Below are 24,805 nucleotides of genomic sequence, written 5' to 3' on the forward strand. Positions count from 1 at the left end.
CTCTGGTTCCTCTGCCTTTTCTAAAACCAGTTTGAACATCTGGAAGTTCACGGTTCACGTATTGCTGAAGCCTGGCTTGGAGAATTTTGAGCATTACTTTACTAGCGTGTGAGATGAGTACAATTGTGCGGTAGTTTGAGCATTCTTTGGCATTGCCTTTCTTTGGGATTGGAATGAAAACTGACCTCTTCCAGTCCTGTGGCCACTGCTGAGTTTTCCAGATTTGCTGGCATATCGAGTGCAGCACTTTCACAGCATCACTTTTGAGGATTTGAAATAGCTCAACTGGAATTCCATCACCTCCACTAGCTTTGTTCATAGTGATGCTTTCTAAGGCCCACTTGACTTCACATTCCAGGATTTCTGGCTCTAGGTGGGTGATCACACCATCATGATTATCTGGGTTGTGAAGATATTTTTTGTACAGTTCTTCTGTGTATTCTTGCCTACCTAGTGCCAATAAGTTCATCATGAACATATAAAATTATTTCTGTCTTTTTCTGAATTAATATTCTTCTCCTGACTTCTCATTGCCTACCTCAGTATAATCAAAATTTATTGGTATGAGACACAAGGTCCTCCATGATAGAGGCTGTCCACCTTTTCAACACTGAGTACAAAACCTTACCGTATTTATTAGTTTGGTCCTGATATGGACTGAATACTTGTTCCTCCAGAATTCATATTTTGAAATCCTAACTTCCAGTGTGATGGCATTAGGAAGTGAGATCTTTTGATGTTAAGTCATAAGGGTGAGGCCTCATGAATGCGATTAGTGCCCTTGTAAAAATAAACAGGAGAGCTGCTCCTTATGTTTCTGTTCTTTTCCATGTAAGAATAAACTAAGACAGCCATCTACAAACTAGGAAGTGGCTTCTCACTGATGACATTGGTGATGGCATCTTGAGCATGGATTTCCCAACTTCCAGCACTGAATAAGTGTTTGTTGTTTAAGTCACACAGACTGTTGTAATGTGTTATAGCAGCTTTGCAATCACAAAGCCATAGTAAGTTGTCTAATTCCTTTGTATTGTTGTTTAAACTATTTTATGATTCTTGAATGGCCTTCAAGGTATATTAATTCCAGGCAGGTGGAAATAGTTGCAGTGTAGACCACATTTGGAAATTATTAATATTCCTCTGAAGGAGAATTTAATGCTTTCTTGTGCTTTCCATAGCATTCTGTTTCTATCTACACTTTCTTATAATTTCTTTGAAGATCACATCTGTAGCTTGTTCATCTCTGAGATTCATACACATAACCTGGCATCTATTGCATGGTAAACATCAAACCTTGGCAAAGTACTGATAGGTATTTGTATTTTATGTGCTTTGCTTAGACTAAAATAATTATGATGCTTCAAGTGTTTGAATACTAAGCTTTAAGATCAATGAAACCCAAAAGAGATAATTGAAGAATCAGTTTTCGGGTTTTGAGAATGGAAGAACTTAGGTTAAGTATCATAAAATTTCTGGTAGCCACCTCTTTAAATAAATGAGTGATTTATCCATGAAGAAGTATTTATTCATGAGCAGTGATATGGCAAACCAGGTCTCCCTCATTGCAGGCAGATTCTTTACCATCTGAGCCACCAGGAAAGCTCCTTAAATATACATAGAAAATAAAATTTTTCATTAATTAATTTGGTCATCCTTATGAGTCATCATAAGTCAGGAAGCAACAGTTAGAACTGGACATGGAACAACAGACTGGTTCCAAATAGGAAAAGGAGTACGTCAAGGCTGTATATTGTCACCCTGCTTATTTAACTTATATGCGGAGTACATCATGAGAAATGCTGGGCTAGATGAAACACAAGCTGGAATCAAGATTGCTGGGAGAAATATCAATAACCTCAGATAAGCAGATGACTCCATCTTTATAGCAGAAAGTTAAGAAGAACTTAAGAGCCTCTTGATGAAAGTGAATGAGGAGAGTGAAAAAGTTGGCTTAAAGCTCAACATTCAGAAAACTAAGATCATGGCATCCGGTCCCATCACTTTATGGCAGATAGATGGGAAAACAGTGGAAATAGTGACAGTCGTTATTTTTTGGGGCTCCAAAATCACTGCAGAGAGTGATTGCAGCCATGAAATTAAAAGACACTTACTCCTTGGAAGAAAAGTTATGACCAACCTAGATAGCATATTAAAAAGCAGAGACATTACTTTGCCAACAAAGGTCCATCTAGTCAAAGCTATGGTTTTTCCAGTGGTCATGTATGGATGTGAGAGTTGGACTATAAAGAAAGCTGAGCACCGAAGAATAGATGCTTTTGAACTGTGGTATTGGAGAAGACTCTTGAGAGTCCCTTGGACTGTAAGAAGATCCAACCAGTCCATCCTAAAGGAAATCAGTCCTGGGTGTTCATTGGGAGGACTGATGTTGAAGCTGAAACTCCAATATTTTGGCCACCTGATGTGAAGAGCTGACTCATTTGAAAAGACCCTGATGCTCGGAAAGATTGAAGGCAAGAGGAGAAGGGGACAATAGAGAATGAGATGGTTGGATGGCATCACTGACTCACTGGACATGAATTTGAGTAAACTCCAGGACTTGGTGATGGACAAGGAGGCCTGGCGTGCTGCAGTCCATGGGGTTGCAAAGAGCGGAACATGACTGAGCGACTGAACTGAACTGAACTGAACTGAACTGATGAGTCATCATCTCCTGTGTAGTGCAACAACTTTCTTTATTTTGTTCCATTTGTATCTAATCTATTGCATTACCGTATCATGCACTAGATTCAGCTTCCCTTTAGTCAATGCTGACTCCGTTGGTTAAACAGGCTCAATCTTTCAGCTAGGTCCCTCTTTGGACTCTCACCATAAAATGGTATCTAGGCAAGAGTTGTTTTCCTAACCTCATGCTGCTGAAATAATATTCATGCATTGTATTGCCCTCTGGCGTCTCTGGACTCCAGTGCTTTTATCCTGTTCCCTGTGGTTTGCTTTCTCTCTGTTGATCTTAATGATGAGCTCCTAAACTGCTGGATCCCAGCCTGGCATCTCTCATTTGCATTGAATAGAAACTAGTGGTGCTTTCTTATCTACTTAGCCTGCGCTTGACTCATGATGGTTCTACAGAGTCCCTGAATCATGATCTGAATCAGCCTCCATCAGGTCCTCACTGTTTAATCTCAAGGCTACTTTGCATGTCCAGTTCTATTTATGTTGCTCTCAAATGAGTCAAATGATACAGTGTGCCTCTTCTCATTAACCAGAATGATGTGATCAGAACAGGACCAATCATAATGTCTTTGGGGCCAGAGCAAGAATAGAAAGGGAAATGCTTTTTAACAATAAATATTTAATTCATAATTCATGCTGATAGATTGTTAAATAAAATGTAGTCCAACCTGTTACCTTAACAAATATGTGACCCTGACTATCTGGAAAGTTACAGTTGAATTGAGAATTATATGACTCTGGGATCCTCTTGTGACTCAGCTGGTAAAGAATCCACCTGCAATGGGGGAGATTTGGGTTCAATCCCTGGGTTTGCAAGATCCCCTGGAGAAGGGAACGGCTCCCCACTCCAGTATTCTGGGCTGGAGAATTCCAAAGGTTCACAAAGAGTTGGACATGACTGAGCAACGTTCACTTTATGACTCTTTAGATTTCCGAATCAAAGCTTAGTGGCACAGGAAAACCAGAACCAGGCATCTGGCCTGTGGCCAACCTATCATCTTAGTACCTTTAGGAGCCTCAAACAAACGTGTGGATATCCCAGCCTGCATAGGGAAAATGTTCACACTCTTCTACAAACAGCTATTTGTCCCCTACTATTTGTCAGTCTCATCAGTGTCCACCTAGGTGGTTTAATCTATTCTAAGGTGGAAAGACCCAAGGAATGAACTCTTCTAGGCTCTGGAACAAGGATCCGGTAAAACTTTCTTAGAGTCCTGGGCAGGTATGGACTCCAGATGGGTATATTACTAATGGATAACTATGGTACACCTTTGGCCATGGAATCCTTGCCCCATGAGTAGAAGCGGGGTAGAGTATCCTAGAGAGGACAGGGGTTAAAGTGGCCTTCATCTATGTACAGTGTTGATCCATGCACAGGAGTTTTCACAGTCTCAAGAGGAAGAGGTATGTGCTCCTACGCACCACGTACCACCTTATTAAGTAGTCTGTGTCTTCTCTTTAACCATTCTGTGCTCTGGTTATCTTTTACTTGTTCTCAAGAGGACAAGTCACCAATGTAATCTACCAATGTAATCTACAATGTTTTGGGCCCCATCTTAAAGTAGGAAAGGTTCAAGGAATCTTAAACAAAGAATAGATATTATTTAATATTCACTGTACCTTTTCCCTGCCATGCATGTAAAAATTGCACTGGACTCTTTCTAGGTTGAAGTAACATGCATTCATAAATTCAGCAGTTAACTTCTTTAGCTTTGCCAATAGCTCTGTTGATTATTTCTGTAAATAGTATGCTTATCTTCTTGTGAAATGTGAACTTTGCAGTAAACCTATATATTAAAATATGACTAAAAATGAGAACAAATAAAGGAAGTGGAAATGCCACATTTTGAAGGATCTAGTATATTTTTCACAGCATGGGGAACAAAAGTTATTGAAATCAATTGTCCTGTGGCAAAATGTTATTACAGAATATAAAGGTTAATAACAATATTTGAATATTCTTGCTCAAGTATGGTAAATTATGTTTTAGGATTTGTTCAGTTCAGTTCAGTTCAGTCGCTCAGTCGTGTCCAACTCTTTGCGACCTCATGAACTGCAGCACACCAGGCCTCCCTGTCCATCACCAACTCCCGGAGTCCACCCAAACCCATGTCCATTGAGTCGGTGATGCGATCCAACCATCTCATCCTCTGTCATCCCTTTCTCTTCCTGCCCTCAATCTTTCCTAGCATCAGGGTCTTTTCAAATGAGCTCTTCACATTAGTGGCCAAAGTATTGGAGTTTCAGCTTCAACATCAGTCCCTCCAGTGAACACCCAGGACTGATCTCCTTTAGGATGGACTGGTTGAATCCCCTTGCAGTCCAAGGGACTCTCAAGAGTTTTCTCCAACACCACAGTTCAAAAGCATCAATTCTTTGGTGCTCAGCTTTCTTTATAGTCCAACTTTCACATCCATACATGGCCACTGGAAAAACCATAGCTTTGACTAGACGGACATTTGTTGGCAAAGTAATGTCTCTGCTTTTTAATATGCTATCTAGGCTGGTCATAACTTTCCTTCCAAGGAGTAACTGTCTTTTAATTTCATGGCTGCAATCACCATCTGCAGTGATTTTGGAGCCCCCAAAAATAAAGTCTGACACTGTTTCCACTGTTGCCCCATCTATCTGCCATGAAGTGATGGGACCAGATGCCATGATCTTAGTTTTCTGAATGTGAAGCTTTAAGCCAACTTTTTCACTCTCCTCATTCACTTTCATCAAGAGGCTCTTTATTTCTTCTTCACTTTCTTCCATAAGGGGTGGTGTCATCTGTATATCTGAGGTAATTAATATTTCTCCCTGCAGTCTTGATTCCAGCTTGTGCTTCTTCCAGCCCAGCATTTCTCATTATGTACTCCGCATATAAGTTAAATAAACAGGGTGACAATATACAGCCTTGACGTACTCCTTTTCCCATTTGGAACCAGTCTGTTGTTCTATGTCCAGTTCTAACTGTTGCTTCCTGACCTGCATACAGGTTTCTCAAGAGGCAGGTCAGGTGGTCTGGTATTCCCATCTCTTTCAGAATTTTCCACTGTTTATTGTGATTCACACAGTCAAAGGCTTTGGCGTAGTCAATAAAACAGAAATAGATGTTTTTCTGGAACTCTCTTGCTTTTTGGATGATCCAGCGGATTTTGGCAATTTGATCTCTGTTTCCTCTGCCTTTTCTAAAACCAGCTTGAACATCTGAAAGTTCACGGTTCACATATTGCTGAAGCCTGGCTTGGAAAATTTTAAGCATTTAATTTAATTTAAGCATTAGGATTTGAGGAAATGCTAAATGTATTGAAATGTGACATGAGAAATAATAAGCAGAACATTTTTATTATTTAGTTGATATATCTATAGGTTTTGAGTTTGCCTTGAATCAAACACTATGGTCCCCCCATTAGTTTACTTTATTTGCTTTGCTTCTTAAGACACTTGATGCCAAATTCCATTATTGGTCACCTTTACTATTTAAGTAAAGACTAATTTAAAACTATGAAAAACATTGTTTGTGATCCATATCAACAAAGTGTTCATTTCCAATTCCCCGATTTAATCATTTTTTTCCTTTAAAAAAAAGAATAGACCCATGCATTACAAACTGTGTGGAAATAACAGTCCACACAAATCTTTATTTATCAGGGAATTTTAAGTTTCTTTAAAATGCATTTTGTATTGTTTAAGATGGGAATTATAATGTGATGTTCATGAACTTTTACAATCATGAAACCCATAATTCGGAGCACCAGGTAACATTTTATAGAAGCTAGTATTCTTGAAAACAGAAACTGATATATGTTTGTCGGAAACTTCTTACAAACAACATGTCTAGGAATATGAATAGTCCCCAAATGGTATTAGAAACCTACTCTTAATTGATGTATCAATAATAACGCATTTCAGTTTTTGAAGATTATTGCCAATGCTTCTTTCTTATGAAAGTGTCCTATAATAAACCTAATGTAGCCCTATCTATAGTGTTAATAATTTACAGTAAAATTAAAATTTGAGACGATAGAATAATATAAATAGTATTACATTTGTGAAAAACTGAAAAGGCTATTAAACTTTAGTTTTCTAATATCTGACTTTTTAACTATTTATATAATTAGTAATTTACATAGAGTCTTGAAACATTATGGTGCAACACTAAAACATAGAGATTTTTGTCTAGATATTGAACTAGAAATCTAGTTCAGTGTTGGTTTCTTCACCAATTATCAGTATGACTAAGGGCAAGTTAGTGGATCTCTCCAGATTCTTTTACTAATCAAGAAAATGGTGATAGCATTATGCTCCTAAAAAGGTTGTGATATTAAAGAAATGACATATATATATGGAAAGTACCTGTTCCATAGTGGGAATATTGATTACAGTTAACCTCTCTTCTCCATACATTTTCTTAAATTTCAATTATTATCCTGAAGATGTATCTAGCTTTCATATAAAATGTTAAAATTTCCTCAGAAACTTGGAAAACCTAGGGAAAATTTAGTATGATGTTAAAGAAGAAAAGCAGAAGTATAGACAGCATTGGTAGCAATGAAGGGAAAGCATAATACATACATGCTCAGTCACACATGTGTGTAATATGCCCACACAACACACAAACTAAATCCCACATGAAATAACTCATTAAAAAATCAGCAGAGAATAGACTCTGAAACTTACTATTATGTTATGATTTATTGAACTGAACTGCTGCATTTTAATGTGGCAAACTGAGGGACACACGACATTTTTAATGAAAAGTTTTATGTCAATATGAGAATAATGACATTTGAAGTGTTGACTTTTGGCTTCTTAGTAACGATCATTATATAGAACAATTTGTACTCCAGCAGAGCCTTGTGAAACAGAAATTATAACCCTTAGCAGTCAGGAGAGATTGCAAATATAAACTGAGATAACAGAGTCAGGGCCTTATTTGAATGCTATGTTCCAGGTTTGCTAAATGGATGTTGGAAGAATTTGGAAAAAAAAGGAGAGTCAAGAAAATTATGTAAAGAAAAATGAAATATAAATTTATGTCTTTTAAAAAATAATTAGAAGACGGTAAGGAAAGACTAACTTTACTTTCAAATTAAAATTACTCTAAAATAAGGTTTTTTGTGCTTGTTTGCTTTAAGAAAGAAGAGCAATTTCCAGGAGGTTTTTTTTTTTTTTTTTTTTTATTGTTTGTCTAACAGAACAAAACAAGGCAGAGAAGTCCCCAAGGAAATAGTTAAACACTTCATTGCTGTTTGCCATTTGGTCCCTCATCTTCTAAGCACTTACTGTATTTCCTTTTAAAGATGTAAAACATTTATTTCAATCGCAAATGCAATCTAAGTGTGAATAAATAAGTGTATTATCTTTTAAGACCTCCCCTCTTCATGTTCCTTTAAAGAGAAGAAGTGCTAAATGTCTCTTCATAGCCTATTTGGCCATAGTTGTCCCACCTGTGGTTTTAAAAATAGATCTGAAGTCCTTTCCTCATTTCATTAAAGAAATCCTGGGAAAGAAGTCCTACTGATACTGTCAATAGTCTCCAAAAGGTGAAGATAGTAACTGGGCTGAAGGCAACTTGGATGGGCCTTCAGCTAACAGAGCACCATTAGGAAGTGGTGCAGAGGCAAATCTTGTCAACAAGATACCAGCTCCTTCCACTAAAGCCAGGAGAATGGCACCCATTGCTGCTGACCCAACCATGGCTCCTGGTACCTTTCTTGCTGCCATCATGGTTCTTGTGAAAGCATCACTCTTGATGGAGTTCTAGGGATCTTCTTTCTCTCTGACTTGAACCATATTATAGTCAGTCATGGAAAGCAGACCTCTCCCAACTGCAAAGCTATCTCCAACTGCAGAACCCTGGTTTTAATAGCTGTCAAACTGCTTCCTAGTCTGTGGTTTACTCCCAGCAGAGAATTGTGAAAACCTTTGCTTACTTGAAATATACCACCATCTATGCTTCTCATCTTGAAGTCCCCACTGCAGTCATCCACAACTCTGTAGGGGCAGGGCGGGCCCACGTACTCTTCTATCTTGACTTCATGGCTAAAATAACTTTTCAAATTTAGTTTAATCTAGGGACATTGTTGATTAAATTTTAGATAACAGTTTGGTATCTGATTGAGATAATGAAAACACAAGACAGATTTACTGATCGCTGTTTTGTACTGTGTGAATTTAGAGCATAGTCAGTTTTAAAGGTCTGCTAGTTAGAAAGCACTGCCTCTCTACTACTAAAACTGAAACCTTTTTGACTTTAATTTTATCTTTGTTCAAAGAATTAACATCCTTTTAAAAGTTCTTCAATCACAGAATGGAATTATTTTAAGAGAAAAGTTAGCTCCTTTAGGTTTTACTTAAAATATAGATTCTTAAACTCTTAGATATCAGTTAAGGTCTGTACATTTTATTGAATATCCATGCGTTGGATTAATTAAATTTAAAATGTGACAAATCTAGATTGAAGGGAAAGAAACTTCACTAAGTAGAATTGTTGCAACCTAGTGTGTACTTTAGGGCTTCCCTGGTGGCTCAGTGGTAAGAATCTGCCTGCCAATGCAGGAGACATGGGTTTGATTCCTGGGTCAGGAAGATCCCCTGGAAAAGGAAATGGCAAGCTACTCCAGTGTTCTTGCCTGGAAAATCTCATGGACAGAAGAGCCTGTTGGGCTGCAGTCCATGGAGTCACAGAAGAGTCAGATATGACCTAGTGACTAAACAGCAACAAACAAGTGTGTTTTTTAATTGGGAATTTTCAAAATATGAAATTTTTTATCACTGCAGCAAGCAGATAGAATCCTTATTTATACAAGTCCTCTTTTCTAAAGAAGAATTTTGAATTTAATGTCTGCTGCTGCTGCTGCTAAGTCGCGTCAGTCGTGTCTACTCACAAACAAAAAGAGAGGCTTTGTCTTTTGTCCTTTGATATAATGTGGTTATTAGATGTTTGATTTTAGAACTTTATAGAAGAATCTATTTTGGGGCAGACATGTTGGTAAATCTGTTTCTGTAGCCAAGAATATGAGTAAAACCCAAGCTCTCATCTTGGTGAACTCCATTTATCATCCTGTCACTGCACCATCTTTTTCCAGTTTCATCCTGGACCAAGATTTCATGGCACAGAATAATATTCTGGGCATCAAACCATAGCATATGAACAAGTGGATGGCCCAAATATTTGAAAGCATAAATGTGCCTCTCTCACTGGGCACTGGTTGAGAGGGTTGAAGCCCATTAGTTGTAACTGCAGTTCAGATTAGAAGAAGAAACTGTGTCCAGATGAGAAAAAAATGAAATGTTTGTGTGGATTTGGATTTTAATAGCTTCTGTCACATTCCATCACTGTTTACTTGAGTATTTCCCCAATCTGCTCTTCCAGCACTGAGGCCATTTCTGCATGCTTCTTTACAGCACTCATTGTTTTCAAAATGTGATATGCCATTCTCTCCTTTCCAGTCTCAGTAGTTATGTTTGCAACTTAATATTAATAAATGGTCAGTAAAAATATAGATCCCTACGAGCTTAAGTTCTGAAATAATATTGATGATTTAGTGTAACATTTGCTCTGTGATTCCATATAGCCAGCCAGGCTCCTCTGTCCATGGAATTCTCCAGGCAAGAATACTGGAGTGGGTAGCCATTCCCTTCTCCAGGTGATCTTCCCAACCCAGGAATTGAACTGGGGTCTCTTGCATTGCAGACAGATTCTTTACCATCTGAGTGACCAGGGAAGTCCAATATTTACTTACTTTTACATTTTATTTACTTTAAAATTTTTCTTTCCTATTTGTTTTCACTGATCTGAAGGCACATCTCAGTCTTAGTTAAAATTTTATTCTTTTCAAAAGTAATGTTGGGAATTCTCTGGTGATCCAGTGGTTAAGACACTGCACTTTCACTGCCATGGACCTGGGTTTGATCCCCGGTCAGGGAACTAAGATCCCACCAGCCGTATGATGTGGCCAAAAAGCAAACAAACAAAAAGCCCTAAATTAATGTTGATTGTGTTGATTAATTTCTAAACCCAAAAGGGCCTAAAGTATAAACTTTTTGCATAAAGAAAATACATGGAAGGAAGTTTGTAGTGTTGAGCCATGAGTGAGTAATAAATATGGTCTGTCAATGACACTGTTCAGAACACTACTGTCATGGGAGGAAAAGCATGCCTTACATAAGGCAAACCTGCTGGTCTTCCAGTGGCACATTCAACACTAAGATAGGGTGTATCAAAGAGGTGGAGTATAGCAGACTTTGAGAAGTATGTTAATAACACACTACAGAGAAATATTTAGGGTGGGTACCTACTGTGAGACTGGGATGTGCACTTTGGTACTGTCCTCGAATGTTGGCACAGCTGTGCTGTCTGTATCTAGCTGTTTAAGACATTGAAGACAAACCACTGAATCTTACTAGGGAAGAAAACAAAGGATACAGATCAAAGTTAAAAAATTATTTTAGATATTATTGCTGGTTGTTTAGGTTATGGGTTATTCTATCACAAATTTACCATATACTATACATATATATATATATATATATATATATATATATATATTTGTTCATTTCACTTTTTATAATGTTATATCAATATATTAGTCCACCATAATTCCTCCCAGAACAGTCTCCTTTCTTACTACTTTATTGTTCTTATGACATATCACTGTGACTATTGTTAATTAATTAAACAAGGAAATCCTTAGACTAAAGTGGCTCTAATGTTTTGGATGCCTGCTAAGCAAACCAAAACCTAAGCCAGAATCAATGCACAAAAATCCGAAAAACAAAACTAAAGAACAACTGATCACAAACTGCCTGCTAGGATTTTCCAAATAAGTCAACTGCTTAAGCTATAGCCAATCAAATAATATATTTGTTTTTCTTCTGTGTCTTCTCTATTAAAAACTTTTCCCTAACTTCTGTCAGCAGGGAGCTCCTAAGCAGTTTTGGTTTGACATTGTCCAATTTGAACTGGACCTTAAATAGACCTTTGGGGAAAAAAAATGTGCCTCAGTTTACATTTTAACGCTTCTTATATCTCTGAAACAAGAGGAACCTTTTCCTAAGAGCTTCCAACCTTTTCTCTTTCACCTGGAAGGTAGACCTCTCAGACTGATTTTGTTTTATAAATTACAAATGTCTTATGAGTGTTGGTGGCTATCTGATATTGTAATAGAACCCGAGCATTGATATTTATTTTGGTTGGCATGTCCAGTTTAGGAAATTCAAAATTTATTTTCATAACCTGGCTTACAATGGGTATATTAAGTGAACACAAGTTTAGAGGCTTGTTGGCTTAGTAGGCTCAATTAATAGAAAAGGACAACTGTCTAGTTATCAAAAGCTGTGAGAGTTTAGAGTGGGGAAGAAGAAAATATGCCTTTTTCCTTAAAAATTATTTTATTAATACCTTAGTAATCTCCTACATGACATCACTCACTCTCATTTCATTCATTCTCTTTGTGTATCTCCTTTGGCTTTCCTAAAACAATAGTTAATTTTATACAGGGAATTCCTAATTTCAAATCCCAAGAAGGGCAGTGCCGAAGAATGTTCAAACTACTGCAAATTGCACTCATTCACATGCCAGCAAAGTAATTCTCAAAGTTTTTCAAGCTAGGCTTCAATACTGTGTGAAGCGAGAACTCCCAGATGTTCAAGCTGGAATAGAAAAGGCAGAAGAACCATCAATCAAATTGCCAACATCCGTTAGATCATAGAAAAAGCAAGAGAATTCAAAAAAAACCTCTACTTCTGCTTCATTGACTACATTAAAGCCTTTGACTGAGTGGATCACAAAAAATTGTGGAAAATTATTTAAGAAATGGGAACACCAGACCACCTTACCTGTCCCCTGAAAAATCTGTATGCAGGTCAAGAAGCAACAGTTAGAACTGGACATGGAAAAATGGACTGGTTCCAAATAGAGAAAGGAGTATGTCAAGGCTGTGTTGTCACCTTGCTTATTTAACTTATATGCAGAGTACATCATGTGTGATGCCAGACTGGATGAAGCACAAGCCAGAATCAAGATTACAGAAGAAAATATCAATAACATTAGATATGCAGATGACACCACCTTTATGGCAGAAAGCAAAGATGAACTAAAGAGCCTCTTGATGAAAGTGAAAGAGGAGAGTCAAAAAGTTGGCTTAAAGCTCAACATTCAGAAAACTAAGATCATGGCATCTGGTCCCATCACTTCATGGGAAATAGATGGGGAAACAGTGGAAACATTGTCAGACTTTATTTTTTTGGGCTCCGAAATCACTGCTGATGTCACCATGAAATTAAAAGATGCTTACTCCTTAGAAGGAAGGTTATGGCCAACCTAGATAGCATATTTAAAAGCAGAGATATTACTTTGCCAACAAAAGTCCATCTAGTCAAGGCTATGGTTTTTCCAGTGGTCATGTATGGATGTGAGAGTTGGACAGTGAAGAAAGCTGAGTGCCGCAGAATTGATGCTTTTAAACTGTGGTGTTGGAGAAGACTCTTGAGAGTCCCTTGGCCTGCAAGGAGATCCAATCAATCCATGCTAAAGGAGATCAATCCTGGGTGTTCATTGGAAGGACTGATGTTGAAGCTGAGACTCCAATACTTGGGCCACCTCATGCGAAGAGTTGACTCATTGGAAAAGACCCTAATGCTAGGAAGGATTGGGGGCAGGAGGAGAAGGGGACGACAGAGGATGAGATGGTTGGATGGCATCACTGACTCAATGGACATGGGTTTGGGTAAACTCTGGGAGTTGGTGATGGACAGGGAGGCCTGGCGTGCTGCCATTCATGGGGTCGCAAAGAATCGGACACGACTGAGCGACTGAACTGAACTGAACTGAACAGTGGGACAATTTTCTGACATTCTTTGAAGCTTTAATGAAACCATTATTTTTTTTTTTCTCTTTCAAATTCTTCTTGGAGTTTACTTCTTCTGACCTGAGATAGGTGCTGTTTTTATGTGCTTACTTAATGCTCATGTATTTAATAATAGTTGCCTTTTAGATTTTTTTGGTTCACTTACTTCTCCCAACAACCCTATTGAGTAAACAACTATAATTATTATCAGCCTTTTCTTATACATAAGAAAACTGAAGCAAAAAAAAAAAAAACCCCACAAAAACTAGTACTTGCCTAATGTCTCACGGCTAAGTGATAGAATGAGTTTTGAAGACAGAAGGTCTAGTATATATACCAGTGCTGTCCAACAAAAATCTGAGTACAAATGTGACTTAATTCATAAATTTTCTAAAGAACACATTGAAAAATTTAACAGAAACTGGTGAAATTAATTGTATTAATTTATTTCATTTAATACCATATGTCCCAAATAACATTTTGACATGGAATCAGTGTTAAAAATCAATATTAAAAATGAGGGAGGTATCTTATAATTTTTATACTGTCTTCAAAATGCAGTATATATTTTATAGTTAAAGTATATCTCAATTTGGCCTGGAGTTTTACATTAAATGTGGCTAATTGCTACCTTTGGTCGATACCAAAAGTCTTTACTCTTAATCACTGTACTCTTTGTACTGAAATAGTTTTATTTGCCTATATCACCCCTGAACTATGAACTAAATGAGTGAGGATGTTTTGTATCTTTAGTAAATAGACTAGGTATTGCCTGATATATAATAGAAACAATGACTACTTATTGAACTTTGTTGCTGAAGTACATTGTCATGTTGAAATTTCAAAAGATTCAAAATACTTGATTAAATGTATACATTTGCCACTTCTGAGCAGATCATCAGAGAAAATAGAGAAGATATCCAGGAAAGTGGTTGTGTCAGGAACAACAGGATATACTTAAGATTCCATTTTAACAATATTATTATTATATATAATGATACTATAATATTATTATTATAATATTTTTATCATGTTTGGTAAAATCATGAGTGGAATCATGCTGCATGCATTGTAGGTGCCTAATAAATCGTTTATAATTTTTTTTTTTGAGCCAGGTCTAGTAACCTCAACTCCTACAGGTGTTTATTATTTATTTGAAATCCTATCCAACTTGCCATTATTTTGGACAAGCTGGGACAGTTTCTCAAAATGAACTCCATTATAGTGAAATCGTTCCATCTGTTTTCCCCAAATGAAGGCAGCTTCCCTTGATGCTAGTCAAAGAGTGAGGGCTCCTTGACTCAGAACCAGATGCAAGCTTAATACCAGCCTTCCATTTCAGCTCAATTACATTCTTGGCAGCCTATGAGACTCATGGGGTAAACTTTTTATAACAATTATCAATATCAGCCAATTTTTCAGAATGGGCAAGAATAAACTTCAATAGCTCCAAGATGAGTTTTCAGTGTTCCAATGGTTCTGTCTGGCTGACTGCCATGGAGAATGTTGTAGGAGCATAAAGAGTGCAGTTTTATGCAACATTCTAGAAAACAGCTAACTTTATGTTTACTTAGATTCCAAAGATTTTATCAAGCTAAATTAACTATTTGATACTCTTTTTTGGGTACAGTTTTGTGTGTGTGTGTGTGAGATAAGGAAAATGATTATTTTCCTGTGATATTTTACATATGGAACTGCAGCTGTGTGTGTGTGTGTGTATGAATATTTTCTAGCAATGCTTGGAGACTGGCCTGTCATTGACTCTCTCATAAAACTATTGTGGAACAAAGAGAGAGAGAGCATTCTACTGATGGGCTGTAGGCTCAAAAAGAACCTGAAACTTTGAGATTCTCTGTAGACTGGTATGTGTTTATTGGGGTTGAAATTTTGTTAGCAGCAGAATTGGAATTCAGGCTAATTTGAAATGACATAAAGTCCCCGAACCCAGGAATGGCTAAATCCTGTCATTATTTAGCATTCTTTTGTCTTATAACATCAAATACATCATTATACAAGGAACTGTTAACTATATTGAGTATCAATAATCACAAAAGTGAAATTCTTTTTTTTTAATTATAATAGGGCATCTAGATTTATCTCAAGGTTTAAGTGAAACCTTCCCTTTCCTCAAAAATCTAAATTTTAGCACCATGCAGCTCTAAAAACGAAAGCAAATATTTTCTATAAAATAGAAGAGGGGAAGAAGTTATAATTGTCTTCTTGCTTCTGAGCAAGGCTCTAATGGGTTCACCCCATGGAAGCAGGAATTTTAAAAAGCACAAGAGACCACATGGACTTGGCTTCTTAGGAATTCAACCACAAAGACTCTGGAAGCATAATAAATAGCAGTACTTCAACAATGACTTTTGAACATAGTGACTTCTCACATAAGTAATTTTTAACTTGGTTTATACAACTCTGCATGCATGCATGCGCAGTCACTCAGTCATGTCTAACTGTTTTGACCCCATGGCCTGTAGCCCACCAGGCTCCTCTCTCTTCATGGGATTTTCTGGGTAAGAATACCAGAGCAAGTTGCCATTTCCTTCAACTTCGTATTGCATAAAAGAATATCTTATAGCCATTACAAAAGTGTAAAATTGTATTAAAGGATTTACAATAACCTTTTAATCAGTAGGCTTATAATTGACATAAAAATTCATCAAGTCTGATATAAAATATTTAATGTAAAAAGATAGAGCTAGCTATACTGTCTTTTTAAGTGTTTTCTCGAGAAACAAGACCAGTTTTCTGTCTATTATCTGTCTATCTCTCTAGAAAGAAGAGAGATGGAGTGAAAGGGAGAGATAGAGACAGAGAACAAGGATACTAGTGGGTATCATTCAGTCTTAGTCTGATGTGCCAAGAACCGCGAGGACTAATATCTGAGGGCAGGAAAAGAGACACCCCAACTCAAACAAAAAGAGCAAATCCACTCTTCTCTTGCCTTTTTGTTCTATTTAGACCCTCATTGGACTAGATACTACCCACCTACTTTGGTGGTCTTTATCCAGTCTCTCTCAGATGCTAATCCCTTCCAGAGGCATGCTCACAGACATACCGAGAAATAATGTTCTACCACCTATTTGAGAATCCCTCCACCCAGTCAAGGTAACACATAAAGTGAGCTATCTCAAGAATGCATAGAACTTTAATTTCCTTTTTAACATTCCCATTCATTTATAAAATACATTGTGTTACTATTTAAGTCATAAATGGAGGATGAATAGAAACACTAGGATCTATCACCCCACCTAGATTATGAATTGTACTGGCAGAATCTGTCTGATATAACTATTTTGAAATCTTGGAGTCTATTAAGGCTTGTAACTTCCAGGGGGAGGTTTGGATAGCAAATTGTAGATAACATCAGTCAGTTTCAACTCTTAGTGCAGTACCAACTACCTGTTCCTCACACCTCAAGCTGGGGCAGAAAGCAGTGCATATATTCCAGGAGAATCTTGCAGAAGCCAGAGCGAACAAAAAGGACCCTATCTTCCAACTATTAGCGATCAGTGTTCTTATTACTGATTGTTGCTTCTGATCGTAGATGTACAGACAAAGAAGTGGGGTCATTGTTATACCTACCTCTGGTGTTGCAAGCTCCTCTTCTTTTGGCTGAAGTGACTTCCAGTGATATTTAAAGGGCTAGCATCTTCCACCCTTGCCTTTTCTTTTCATTCTTTTTTTTCTCCGCTCCATTTTGGGAGCCAGACATAGAAGACTGACACCTTCATTCCCAGGGGAAGCACAGAATCAGAAAAGATCTGAAAAACTCATAAGCTTATACATCAGTGATCTTCAGCTCAGCTAGCCTACAACAATCAAAAACAAAAATAAAACAAAAAAAAAACCCAGCAAACTCTGGGGAAGGAGGATAATCTGGTTTCCAGAATTATCACACTGCTACTGCTAAGTCGCTTCAGTCGTGTCCGACTCTGTGCGACCCCATAGATGGCAGCCCACCAGGCTCCGCCGTCCCTGGGATTCTCCAGGCAAGAACACTGGAGTGGGTTGCTGTTTCCTTATCCAATGCATGAAAGTGAAAAGTGAAAGTGAAGTCGCTCAGCCGTGTCCAACTCCTAGCGACCCCATGGACTGCAGCCTACCAGGCTCCTCCGTCCATGGGATTTTCCAGGCAAGAGTACTGGAGTGGGGTGCCATCGCCTTCTCCAATCACACTACTACATTTAAATGAATAATTACCAACAAAGGGGAAAAAGGCATAAAATGGGACAGGGAATTGTGACCTATTCAAAGGTAAATGAAAAGTAAACCAACAATAACTGTCCCAACAAAGGGACAGTAGTAACTGTTTCTGAAAAAGTCTGGTGGAAGATCAACTAGACAAAGATTTTTAAACAACAATTTTATACTTACTCATAGAGCTAATGGAAGACATGGAGAATGTGAAAAATGTAATATATAAGCAAAATATAAATATCAATAGGAAGACAGAAAACGTACAAAGAAACCAAAATGAAATTCTGGGGCTGAAAAGTAAAATAATTGAAATGTAAATTTTTTCAATAATATTATCAGCAGATTTCTTACCAGATGAATTGGAGGCCTGAAGGCAGTAGGGTGATATATTCAAAGTGCCAAAAAAAATTTTTTTAAAAGCTCAACCAAAAAGTCAATATCCAGAAAAACCATCCTTCAAAGGTGAGAGAGACATTAAGACATCCCCAGGTAAATAAAAGCTAAAGGAACACAATAGTGTTAAAATGTTCTGCAATAAATTCTAAAAGAGAGCCATACATGTTGAAATGAATGAACACTGGACTACAACTCAAAGCTGTAAGAAGAAATAAAGGTAAATACATAGAAAATTATAAAATCTATAGTTATTGTAGTAATGGTTTGTAACTTCTTTTTTTTTGTTTTCTACATGATATAGTAGGTTAATACATTTAAAAATAATGTATTAGTCTAAAAACTGATATTATTGTAAACTGGTTTATAACTCCACATTTTATTTTCTACATAATTTAAGATACTAATGCATTAAAATGGTGTGTTTCTGGACACACAATATGTAAATATATAATTCTGTGGCATCAACAACTAAAAGGAGTGGGGAAGTAAAGCTATATAGAAGCAGCAGTATGCTATTGAAGTTAAGCTAGTATAAATTCATATTGACTGCTATAACTTTAAGGATGCTAAATGTACTCCCCACGGTGGCTACACAGAATTAGCTATAGAATATACACAAAAGGAAATGAGAAAGATATTTACATATTTCACTATAAAATATCAACTAAACACAAAAGAAGATTAATGCAGGAAATGAAGAACAACGAAAATAATGAGCCACATAGACCACAAATACACACAAAATGACAGGAGTCTTTGCTTATCAGTAAAAATGTTATAATTTAAACTAGTAATTAAATGTAAATCAATTCTGAAAGACAAGATTATCAAAATGGATAAAAGTATATAATCAGTATATTCTATCTATAGGAGACTCACTTTCAATACAAAGACAAGAAGAAGTTAAAGCCAAAAGACAGAAGATATTTCATGCAAATAGTAACAAAAAGAGAGCATCTGTGACTCTACTAATATTTAAAATATACTTTAAATCAAAAAAGTTTGCAGAAGACAACATTATATATTATCAGATGGCTCAATTCAAGAAGATATAGCAATTATAAACATTTATATGTGTAATAATAGACAATCAAAATATATGAAGCAAAAATTGACAGAATTAAAAGAAATTAGGTATCTCTGCAATAAAATCTGGAAACTTGAACATTCCACTCACAACAATGGATTGAAAAACCAGATAGAAGATTAAAGAAATAGAATAATAGAACAACATAGTCACCCACCTACCTCTAACAGAGAGAACAATCTACCCAAAAATAAGAGAACAGACATTCTATTCAAATGTAGATAGGGCATTTTTCAAAACAGGCTATATGTTAGTTCACAAATTTAATCTCAGTGGATTTTAAAATGTAGATGCCATACAAAATATGTTCTGTGATCAAAATGGGATAAAGTTAAAAAATCAATAACAAAGGAAACACATTAAAATTCACAAATCTGTGGAAATGAGACAGCACATTCTTTAAAAATTAATGGAACAAGGAAGAAATCACAAGGGAAAGTAAAACAAAATTAGATATAAATTAAAATGAGAATACCTCTAAAATAAATTGGGGACAGTGAAAGCAGTGCTTGGGAGAAATTTATAAATGTCAGCAGTTACATTAAGAAAGAAGAAAGTTTTCAGATCAACAACCTAATTTTACAACTTAATAAACTAGAAAAAGAAGAAAAAACTAAACCTAGAGCTCGAAGAAGGAAGGAGATAATAAAAGAACATAGATAAAATAGATAATAGAAAAACTAAAACATTGAAACAAAAATTTATTCTTCAAAAATATCAGCAAAATGGATAAATCTTTAAATGGTTGGACTGTTGGAAAGAGAAAAATAGAGAAAACATTCAAATCACTAAAATCAAAATGGAGATGTGGACATTGCTAGTGGTTCTACGGAAATAAAAAAGGATTTAAGAGAATAGTGTGAACATAAACAATTTGGATAATGTACAAATTCCTAGAAACATAAAGCATACCATTAGTAAATGATGAAGGAAAAAAAAAACCAAACAAACCTGAATAGAGCTATAACCAGTAAGAGCAAGCCTGTAACTGAAAATCTTCTAACAAAAAGAAGCCCCGAATCTGATTGTTTCAATGATCAATTCTATCAAACTTTAAAGAAGAAATATCATGGAACCTTAAAGAAATTAAAGAAAATATGAATAAATGGAAAGATAAACCATATTTAGGGGTTAGAAAACTTAATATTGTTAAGATTTAAGTACTACCCAAAAGGATCCACAGATTCAATGAAATCTCTATGAAAATTCCAGCAATAACTTTTTTGCAGAATAGAAAACCCCATTTTAAATTTCACATGGAATCAAAGGGACTGTACATAGCCAAAACGGCTCAGGAAAAGGAGAACAAATTTTGAGGACCCAGATTTCCTGATTTCAAAGCTTACTATAAAGCTATGGTAGTCAAAACAGTGTGATACTGGCACAATGACAGACATACATTATAACAATGGAATAAAATAGAGAATCCAGAAATAAACCTTAACATATTGATCAAATGATTTTTGACAAGAGTTCTAAGAATATTCATTGGAGAAAGGACTTTTGTTTTTTTCTTTGACAAATGATGCTGGGAAAATTGCATATCGCCATGCAAAAATACTGAAGTTGGACATTTACCTAAAAACATTTACAAAATTAACTCAAAATGGAACCATGATCTAAATTGAAAACTTAAAAAATCTTAGAAGAAAACAGAACAGAAAAGCTTCACAACATTGCATTTGGCAATGATTTATGTGTGTGCATGTGTGTGTGTGTGTGTGTGTGTGTGTGTGTGTAAGACACCAAAATCACAGATAAACAAAAGGAAAAACAGAAAATTTGGGGCTCATGAAAAAAATGTTTACATCAAAAGACACTATCAATAGAGTAAAAGGCAGTCCACAGAATTGGAGAAAACATTTGAAAATCATGTATCTGATAAGGGATATCCAGAATGTTTAAAGAACTCCTAAAACTCAACCACAAAAACACCAAACAATATGCCATATAACTTTTTTTTTTTTATTTTACTGACTGAATTTTAGTTGCCATTTTCTCCCCTTCATATTTCCAAAAAACATGGTTAACACTTGACAAATAGTTGTTTGATTACTCTAACCATACATTGAAAAACTGCATTTTTTTTTGTTTTATCAGAATACTTTAATAAGGACACAAATGGTGATTGTTTTCTCTATTATATCTGCATCTGTAAACACAGTCATCTACTAGCTTGTCGTATTTGTGCTTCCAGCTGTGCACCAGGGCAAATGTTATGAGGATGAAATGCAGGTGATTTGGGGCAAGATTTGCAGATGGGGCTCTTATCTGCTTAATGATGTGAAAAATGTCATATTAGGAAGAGGACAGGAAGGTTCATCTTTTTAAAGCAGAAACATAATTTTCAATGCAAGGAATCTCATGTTTTCTAAAAGATCATGGGAGACAAAAAAGGTGATATAAAATGCTTATTTTATTTGTAAAATGTTCTCTCTGATTCTTTCATTTTAAACTTGGAGAAACAAACCAAAGTGACAGTTAACTCTTGTGTTTTGTAAGGCCTAGATCTTTAGCTCTTGTGTAAAAGTTAGTAAGCAAGCTGCCATCTGTATAAACAGGTGGCTTGAATGATGTAGGGTATTAAAAACAAATCATTTTTGGAAGGATGACAAGGAATAGAAAATTTAAGAAAACCCAGAGTTCTTTTAATAAGAGGAGAAATGTGAATCATTGATTGTGTCAGTGTTAGAAGATAAAGTGTGGAAATATTTGTTCAAGAAGTCTCTGCATGATATACATTTTCCCATTGTGATTCTGTCAGTGTACTCACCCCAAGGAGCCAATGGAGCAGTTTACCTTGTGCCTTCACAAGAGACTTAACTGAGGCCATCTTGGAAACTGTAGTAGGGAAGATGACTTAATGCCACAACATAAGTAAGGTATTGCTCACCCATGACTTAATTATGACTTCATAGTGATTTTCCAGGCTTCATAATGAGGTTCTTCAAACCTTTATGTTGTCAACTTTGATCTCAGGACTACTTTTATAAAAAAAAATCTGTAAAAATTACTGATGAAGCAACTAAATACTGTCATAAATCTGTATGTCTAATGTTAAATATTCAGTTTATTCATGATCTACTATGTGTAGACCCTGCATTAATAGAAGTAAGGATGAGAAGGTTAAAAATAAAAATGATGGATTACAGATTACAACCATAACACAGAAACAAACCATTTTTGTTTTGAAGATGATGAAGAATTTAGCTTTATTTTGAATAGTTGGAACAAATATCAGGTAAATAGCACATATATTTCTTTTTTATTCCACCAGCAGTTTTGTTTTTATAGCCAAAATAAATCTAAAAATGTATTTTTTAAACTTTTTTAGCATCTCAGTCTTCTATTCTTTGGTCTTCTTGAACTTTCTGCTGATTTATTTATTTTAATAAATCTATCAAGGTAAAATTCATATAGCATAAAGTTCACGCCTTTAAAGTACACATTTCATTGTATTTTAATATATTCATAGAATTATCCAACCATTGCCCCTATCTATTTCTAAAATATTTTCACTGCTCTTGGTACTCATCAGTAGTTATTTCCTCTTCTCTTTTCCCTTTCATCCCTGGCAACCAGTAATCTACTTTCTATTTCTATGCATTTTCCTGTTCAAACAGTTCTTATACATTGAATTATACAATATGTGGGTCTTTTAGAAAAGCTTCTTTCAGTTAGATTGTTTCCAAGCTTGATCCCTCTTGTAGCATGTATCATTGGCTCCCTTATTGACAATATTCATTGTATGAATATATCATGTTTTGTTTATCTATTCATTAATTTATCACATTGAGTTGTTTCCACTCATCTTTGGCTTTAGACCTTTATATCCTTTTATAGCCTATATTATTCAGTGAGTAATTAACCCTTGTAACTTTTTTATTCTTGCATAGTCCTCATAGAATGTATATGATGATTATATAAATGCACAAAACGGAAAGATTTAGACATTAATTCAGTGAGATACATAAATACCGACTATATATTCAGTTCTATTCTAAGTAATGTGGTAAATAAGAAAATATGAATATTTCCTTTGGGAAGAGTATCTGTACTTTTTAATGATTAAGGCAATATCTGATAAGAATGGAATATAAGTCAAGTGGAGAATTTTTTTTAATGCTAGCTAAATCATCATAATTGGCTTTGGTACCTCCATCATCAACAAACTCAGGATCACTTCTTGGGCAATACTCTCTACAAGATATTGCAATTTTTTGCATATATGATAGTATTTTATATTCAGACACCTAATTGGGACTTTTTTTTCTTATTTCAAATGACAAAGAGTAAATTGCAGATAGCTAATATAACCACTCCAAAAATTAAATACTTGGGAAGTAAAAAAGTCAGTTTGTATCTCAAATCTCTAAACCATACTTCATAAATATATGCATATATGCATACCCAGAATATATGTGTATGTATATATATATATATATACACACACATATATATATATATATATAAAATGGTTGGTTTAGTCACTCAGTCGTGTCTGCCAGGGTCCTCTGTCCATGGGATTTCCCAGGTAAGAATACTGGAGTGGGTTGCCATTCCCTTCTCCAAGGGATCTTGCTGACCCAGGGATCAAACCCATGGCTCCTGCACTGCAGGTGGATTTCTTACCACTGAGCCATCAGGGAAACCCGTATATATATATATAATATACACACATATTTTTATATATTTAAATTAATTTTATAGCTATAGAAGATTGTTGGAGGGACAAACCTTGAACTTACCCATGGGGTTTAACTTTCACATTTGGTTAATCATGCTCAGAGTTGGGGTTGAGGTCAGTAGTTTGAAGAAAATAATTACAGTGATAAAAAGCATCCTTACCACCACAGTGGTGTTATACCACTAAATGATTGATTTTAAATAGTATGTTTAGGTTTTATCCTTATTGGAAAGACTAATTTGTAATTCAGTCCATTCTTTGGCAAATCTGATGTCTCTTAACAACTCAACAGGAGACATAAAACTTTGATGGAGATTTGTGATTCCTCCAGGACATACATCTATATCTCCTCAGCAGTCTCAGATCAATCTGCTGCCAACATGTTTTCTCCCCCTCTCAGTAGAATGCATCTCTGACTACATACACATCCTGGCAAACCCATTTAATCCGCCTGGCCAGCTTCCCCACATTGTTGGGCCACAACAATCTTATGTTTTCAGGCAAAATCATTTTCCTCTAAGGCAAGTGTGACTTAGGAATATGGCAAGGCCCCAAATAAATTGGAAAATATTATTAGAATTTAAACAATTACTAAAAATATTTCTTTTTATGGACCCATTCTTCTGCAACCAAGTACCCATTTTACAAACACATGCACACACAAATACACATACATGCTTATAATCAACTGTGCTGCACTTTCCTGCATGATAAAATGTCATCTTATGGTAAGTTTGGAGAGACATTGTTTTTGTTGTAAATAATACCCTTCATAAATAAAAGGTTTACCTCAATTAATATACACTGTATAGTAGATCTGTTGTCTATTTCACTTATCCAGACTTGACCCTTTCCTGGTATCCACAAAACAATTTCTCCTTTAAAAAAAAATACACACGCAAA

The 24,805-nt window shown here is 35.8% G+C and overlaps 1 protein-coding gene, 1 long non-coding RNA gene and 1 pseudogene across 3 annotated transcripts in view; 1 reads left to right on the forward strand and 2 right to left on the reverse strand.

Moving 5' to 3' along the window:
- LOC145541811 (uncharacterized) overlaps nt 1-22,051 on the reverse strand; it is a 31,857-nt gene extending 9,806 nt beyond the window's left edge. Inside the window, exons 1-4 of the long non-coding RNA XR_014079308.1 lie at nt 21,989-22,051; nt 17,118-17,260; nt 10,981-11,084; nt 7,033-7,165 (exon numbers count right to left, since the gene is read on the reverse strand). This is a non-coding gene — a long non-coding RNA (uncharacterized LOC145541811). The remainder of the gene's footprint in view (nt 1-7,032; nt 7,166-10,980; nt 11,085-17,117; nt 17,261-21,988) is intronic.
- The window catches only part of DPP10 (dipeptidyl peptidase like 10), a 747,248-nt gene that overhangs the window by 327,968 nt on the left and 394,475 nt on the right, over nt 1-24,805 (forward strand). The gene's annotated exons all lie outside the window — the stretch shown is intronic.
- Nucleotides 8,194-10,093, reverse strand: LOC145542509 (mitochondrial import inner membrane translocase subunit Tim17-A pseudogene; annotated as a pseudogene).

This window comes from Giraffa tippelskirchi, chromosome 3 (assembly GCF_054371585.1).
Source record: "Giraffa tippelskirchi isolate mGirTip1 chromosome 3, T2T-mGirTip1v1.2.pri, whole genome shotgun sequence".
Lineage (NCBI taxonomy): Eukaryota > Metazoa > Chordata > Mammalia > Artiodactyla > Giraffidae > Giraffa > Giraffa tippelskirchi.